The sequence below is a fragment of the Triturus cristatus genome, chromosome 1_1 (assembly GCF_964204655.1).
Source record: "Triturus cristatus chromosome 1_1, aTriCri1.1, whole genome shotgun sequence".
Lineage (NCBI taxonomy): Eukaryota > Metazoa > Chordata > Amphibia > Caudata > Salamandridae > Triturus > Triturus cristatus.
This window is the reverse complement of record NC_140579.1, coordinates 818,491,834-818,498,739: the sequence shown is the minus strand read 5'-3', so window position 1 is coordinate 818,498,739 and position 6,906 is coordinate 818,491,834. Positions and strand designations below refer to the sequence as shown.

The 6,906-nt window shown below is 45.8% G+C and overlaps 1 long non-coding RNA gene across 1 annotated transcript in view; it reads right to left on the bottom strand.

The window, feature by feature from the left end:
* Nucleotides 1–603: 603 nt before the first annotated feature.
* Nucleotides 604–6,906, bottom strand: part of LOC146871118 (uncharacterized) — a 52,729-nt gene continuing 46,426 nt past the window's right edge. Inside the window, exon 3 of the long non-coding RNA XR_014980456.1 lies at nt 604–688. This is a non-coding gene — a long non-coding RNA (uncharacterized LOC146871118). The remainder of the gene's footprint in view (nt 689–6,906) is intronic.

Genomic DNA, 6,906 nt, shown 5'->3' with positions numbered 1-6,906 from the left:
TCTGATTGAAACAAACCATCAAGAGTCGAACAGAGTTACATAACAGTAGGAGCAAAGGCTTGGTAATCATTTCAATAATCAATACCACAAGTCATTCAAATATTCCTTTGGCCTAAATTGGGGTAGATACCAGAACTGTAGTTAAAGAGCACACTAAGCTAACACAACATGTGACACAAAAGAGGAAGTACCCAGCAGAAAATGTAACTGCTTGCAAAAAACAAATCCTCGTATGCCATAACTGTGACTGACTATTTAACTACACCTGAAGTAAAAAGAAACAAATGTACCTATTACATATGGTGGCAAATATAGAGGCTAGTTATATAATGAGGTGCATCAGCTGAGTGAAACCTGCTTGAAAAATTGTACAAGGACATGGAGAAGAGTCCTAAACAGGAACATAACATTTCCTAGCTTTGGTAATCAAAAGTTTAATTTCTATTAAGGACACAGAGGCAACGATTATGGTTAACTTTCTTCACTTTTATTTATAAAGCAGCCTTAAGCACAACATCAACAAACTATCTTTCCCAACAGCTTTTGGGAAAGAGAGAAGAAATGCTTTATCGAGTCATAAGCCAGAGTGTCCTTTCTAATCGCTTGTCAGCACTTTTGCCCCCACTTTCTTCGTGTGAAAGTTTCAGTTCCAAATCTCCAGCTCATTTCTGTTTGTAAGTTTCGGTTCCTGCAATGAGAAAAATAATCACTATTCAAAACATATCATAACCTGACATTAAATTGCAACTATTTATTTACTGTTCCATTGAACAGAATTAATATGCAAATCCTTAGACAATAAGTAAAATAAATGAGTAAATACCTGCGCAATACGCTGTAAGATCCTCTGACCACCAATTGTGTATTATTCCCTTAAAGGGTGGGAGTACAGACAGCCTTGATTGTCGGGCGAGATAATCCTCGCCTCTGTAGCCTTAATTTAATTGAGACTTTCCATTAAGAAAACCAGGACATTTTCTATTCTATGTCAGGACCAGAGGTGATGATTATGCTTGTTCAAAGCTTACTAACCACCACAGGTATTGCCATATAACCGACTGGGATAAAGTAAAACCTTTTAAAGACGGAATCCATAGACCAGTCTACGGGATTTAGTATGTCTTCCAGCCATGCTCCAAGCATGAAAGGGTTCAAAGCCATCGCTCAATATGCAGTGTGTTCTGAAAATTGAGGTATCTATTATACATCCAGCATAGTTGAACGGACTTATCTTGCTCATTCATGCTTTCGTAAACGTTAATACATCTGACTGCACACAATTTTGGGGTAGCATCATAGGCTGGGTACGAAACGTCCCTGGAATTAAACTTTGCTCTCCTGGAAATATGAAAAGGAACCCCATCCAGGCTAAACACTAACAGTAATATCCAAGGCTCTGATATCAGAGACTCCTGCAGTGGACAAGGCATAGCACAATGGCAAGTTTGTCAGCTAACTCTTTCCTGGACAAATACTTATTACTCCTCCAAGAGAGAAAGAAGTTGAGGACTCTATCCACATCCCAAAGAGAAGAATAACTGAGTTCTAGAGGAAAGTATTGATGCATTTCCAGCATTAGTTACCGGACTAATGGGTGTACCCCAAAAGGGAACCATCATTCGGAGTAGGACCAGCTGGTATGGTCAATCTAAAGGTGCTTACCGACTTGTGAGCCACTCCTTCTGAGGTAGTGTACCACAACCAGTTTAATATGGGCACAACATCCCACAGGATACACGTCCCTCTGCAAGCACCAACCCATCCATCGCTTCCAGGCTGACCTGCATCACATAACCGTTTCATCTGTCCAGTCCTTTGAGAAGAGCATTTGCCACTGATTTGAAAGTCCAGGGACGTTTCATCATTCCCTTTAATCCTCCAAGCTATGAGATGTAGTTTCCTGTCCATCAGAAGGTGGTGTGTGTGCCCTAATATTTCAGAAGAATTTTCTGGCGCAGGATGAGAAAATTTGGAGAATCCCAAGAAAGTTCGGAGCTGGACATGCCCTGTAAGTGCCTTGAATGTCAGTCTGCCACATTGTTGGCCATGCCCGTGAAATACTTTGCATCACAGAAATGTTGTTGTCCAACCAGAAGTGTCTAAAGTTCAAGGTCCGACAGTCTTGGCTATTGATCGTCTTGGGCAGTAGATGAAACTCAATGCTGAGATGCTGTCCATCACCATCAGGACACAACATTTTACTGTCTCCTTGGTTAGCACCGCACCACGAGTGAGCCTGCCAGTCCAGACAGTCGAGTTACTGCTTTTGCATTGACCATTTTCCTCCTGTGGAAAGTTTTCACACCTGGCACCCCAGCCTCTTTTGCTGGCATTCGATTTGATAATATCCGGGTTGAAACTGAATATTGCTTTCCCATTCCACATTTCCGTGTGTGAGCCAGCACCTCACTGCTTCCTTTGCGTCCTCCATCAGCAGAACTATCTTGGAGTAAGTCAAGCCTTTGCACAGGAAGGATTTTAGACTTTAGTCGGGCCTTTAATAGAGTGGTCCCGGAAATATCACTGGTATTGTTGATGAAAGCAGACCACCAGTCAAGCGATCTTATTTAAGGGGGGTCTTTTTATGCGACAGTGTTTTTCAAAGTACCTGCCTTATTTTTGGCTAGGTGGGAGGCTCAATATAGATTTGTTAGAATCCCCTTTGAATCTAAGGAATGTGGCTTACTGAGATGGAGTCAGGAGATATTACTCCTCGTTAATGAAGAACCCAAGACTCGCCAGTAGGTGAAGTTTTCTCTTTTTATTTCAAATCATTTTATTAAAGAAATTCAAAAAGGCATGGAAATGCAATACAATAAGAGGCATGCGATGGAAATACATCTTTGCAAAAGACCATAGCATCGAGCCAAACTGTGCAACAGAAGCACAAGTTGAAATAAGCCATATGCTCGACAACAAGAGGACTGTAGCCAAGAGCGGCCTCCAGCCGTTGGGACAGCCAACCGTGAACGATTAGAACCACCAGAAAATAGCAAGGTACATGCCAAAAATAGAGAAAGATAGGGAAGAAGGGGAAAGAAAAAGGTTCGGTCTAGGGCATAACAGTCTGGGACGTGTGCAGTCTAAGGATAGATAAAGGTAAGAGGGTGTCCTAAGACAGCCATAGAATAAACTTCACCGGGAATTAAGGGGAGGAGGCCAGTGTTACTGCAGTAGAAGACCGGTCCTCCCTACGTGGGGTGTCGGCTCCAGAGTCCAGAGAGGTGTATTCATAAAGTTGGAGGGCCCTGAGCCGGGGCGGAATAAACCAAGAATATTCCTTTTTTGAGAAATAGTCAATTAGAGGCTGCCAGATGTGGGCAAATTTGGACTTGGTGTGTGTTATCCTGTATGATAAGAGTTCCAAAGCCATGACATACCAAAGGCGTGTGAACCACAGGGCAATTGGCAGTGAGGTGCATTTCGTCCAATGTAGGGCAAGTAACAGTTTAGCTGTACCTACCATCTGAGCTATGAGGTGCCATTCAGACTGAGTCATAGCAGTAAGTGTTAAGGGCCGGATGCCTAGGATTATAGTGTTATATGAGTTCAGGAGAGGGAAGCCTATGGTACCCTTAATGTGACTCCGGACTTCCTTCCAGTATAGGAATGGTAGGGGGGCAAGACCACCAAATATGAAAGAAGTCGTTGGTCGCCGAGCGGCAGCGCCAGCAGTGGGGGGAGGAAGTGGGAAACATTCTCCGTAAGCGTGACAGAGTGTAATATCACCTAGTCATTAATTTATAGAAGGTTTCACACTGGGCTATGCTCCTGTATATCCTAGGAAAATCACTCCAAAGTTTCTCCCATTGTTTCGGAGTGATGCCCTCAGTGGAGTCTGCATGCCACTGTGCTTGATAGGTGTGTGGATGAACAGGGGCAGAGTGTTGCAGCACCTGGTATGTGCGGGAGATCAAGACCGGTGTGCCATCAAGGGATCTCACCAGTGTTTAAAAGGGTGTAAGTTGCTGTGTTATCCCCTGGGTGTTGGAGGGTTGAAGCAGCCTGTGTCTTAATTGATAATATTGCAAATGGGATGGGTCCAAAAGATGAAAGTCCCCTTTGCAATGGTCGAAGGTTTAAAACGTGCCCCACTCGAAAAGGTGTTAGATCTACGGCATTCGCCCTCCCTCCAAGCGGGAAACTAATGCGGTCATAAGGCAGGAGAGAAATCTGGGTTAGGGGCCAGGGGAGTATTAGGGGAAGGGAAGGTGGTGAGACCCCTTAAAGTCGCTATTTTGTCCCAAATTTCGAGAACTGTCCCAATGGGGATGGAAATATAAGCACTGCGGGGTCTAAGATGCTTTGTGCGCCAGGCCAGTTCCCAAAGAGGCCGGCACACCACCGCTCGGTCCATGTGGAAGCAGTGCTTTTCACTTTCTTGAGCGAACCGCTCAGAGACTTAACAGAGGTGTGACACCCAATAGTACAAAAGATTAGGGCATGCCAGGCCCCATGGTCTCTAGGAAGCATAAGGATCTTATTGGAAAACCTTGGGCGTTGCCACCCCAGATAAAGGTGTGCATGTTGCATAGGAGGCGTGGGATAGCGCCTGGAGGGATAGGGGTGGGTAGTGTCTGAAACAAATACAAGATTATCGGCAATATGGACATTTTAATTGCGTTGAACCAGCCAAGCCAAGACGTCTGGAGTGGTTTCCAGCTCTGTAGGTCCTCCAAGATGGACCTTCTATATTCCGGCCAGTTGGCATGGGTCCAAGTTGTCAAAGACGAAGTTAGGTACAAGCCCAGATAGAGGAGTGTGCGAGGCCCAATTGGAAAGAGGTGAGTGATTGCAAACCGGCAATGTCTTGTTGAGGGAATGTTAAATTCAATGCTTGGGATTTGGCCATATTGATTTTAAAGCCCGAAAGTCTTTTAAAAGACTGGAGGATATTTACTTGGGCAGGGAGAGAGGATTCAGGCCTGGCCAGGGTAAGCAGAAGATAGTCGGCGAAGAGAGTAATCTTATGGTCTTGGCCGTCAAAAGGAATGCCTACAAAATCTTCCACTTGGCGTATAGCTACCAAAAATGGTTCAACCACCAGGGCAAAGAGCAGGGGCGAAAGAGGGCAGCTCTGTCTGGAACACCTTGACAGATGGATTGATTGGGAGAGCAGGCCGTTAATCTGAATCTGCACTGTGGGGGAGATATAAGATGCCATTATCTGAGAGGTCATGCCCGGCCCTAGACCAATGTTCTGGAATACTGCACGTAATAAGGCCCAGCTAACGCGGTCAAAGTCCTTTTCCGCGTCTAGGGAAAGAAGGCAGGTTGGAATGTTCCGGCAACAAACTATCTCAACCAAGTGGGCTATTCGGGGAACATTGTCTGCGCCCTGGCGATGGCGGACAAAGCCGACCTGGTCTGGGTCAATCAGGCCGGGGAGGTAGGGGTCCAGGCGATTTGCCAAGATCTTGGAATAGATCTTGGCATCCATGTTTAGCAAGGCAATGGGAAGGTACGAAGTGCATAGTGAGAGGACCTTGCCAGGCTTAGGGATAAGCACTATTTCAGCAACTGACATAGCTGGTGTAAGGCTAGTAACTTCAGTGAACGAGTTAAAAATCTATAACAAATGGTCTTGGAATTGTGGAAGGAACATACAATAAAAGGAAACCGGCAGGCCATCCAGCCGTGTGGTTTTACCCACCGGGAGATTACGGAGGGCACGCTGTAATTCGGCCAAAGTGATAGGGGCCTCCAAGAGCTGCATATGTTGGGAGTCAAGGGGTGTCCAAGGGCAAGATTTCAGAAAGGAAATCAATGTCATCCCCGGGAAAGCTTTGTCTCTCATAAAGGGCAGTGTAGCAAGCGTAAACGCACATTGTTTATCTTGCTCAGAGACTGCCCATGTATCATCCGTGAATTTGATTTTCGATATGTGGGCCTGTGCTCTCTGTTGGCGAAGTCGACACGCAAGCACGGAGCCCACCTTATCACCCCCCTCTTAGTATCTCAGTTTCAAAGGGAGCAATGATCTTTCTACCTTGTTCGTTTGGTGAGCTCTCAGTTGGCCCCAAAGACGGGCCAGTTGTCGTTTGTGGTGTCTATAAGGGGCTGAATGGTCCAGTCGCTCTAAAACTTTAATGCCCCTAGTCAGGCCAGACTATGACTGGTTTATCGTGTATGGGCAATAGTGATAGAGGTTATGACACCACTAATTGTCGCATTAACGCCGTCCCCAAAAATAAAGGGCGAGGTTTCAGGAAGGGCGTTTGACTCAAAATACGCTGAGATCTCTTTCCAGATCACGGCCACAACGAAGGGGTTTCGCAACAGATGAGGAGGAACCAGCAACCCAGAGCCAGATCGAAATGAGGGGCCCAACACTGTAGTGTCAATTTCATGTTGGTGTGATCAGAGAGGGGTATGTCGGAAATGTGGACATGCTCTACGTCCCGCAGCACTGAATGCCAGAGGAAAAAAGTAATTGACGTGAGGATAGGAGTGGTGAACAAACAGTAGTCATGTGTGTCAGGAAACCTGTAGCGCCAAGCATCCCTGAGGCCCAGGTCTGTAAAAGTCCCTCTCTAAAGCAGCTGACATCGCCCCCCGTGCCCTGGAAAAAGGCAGTGCTGCTGTCCATGTCAGGATCCCACACCAGGTTGAAATCTCCCCCCACTACCAGACTGCTCCCTTCCTGTCCCACCCGATCACGCAGTATGGTCCCAAGGTATGCATCTTGTGATTGGTTAGGTACATAAATGTTTAGGAGGGTAAGAGAGTGAGTGCCCCTTTGTAGGAAGGTAGGATCATTCTAGCATGGCTACCCACACGTTTTGCTGGTGTCAGTATGTTTTTTGACTAGTCTGACTCTTCTGCTAATCAGGAGCCCAGTCACTGTGCATCCTCCCTATATTTGTCATGGTAAGTATTTTTATACCTCCACAATTGGCTTCTGGT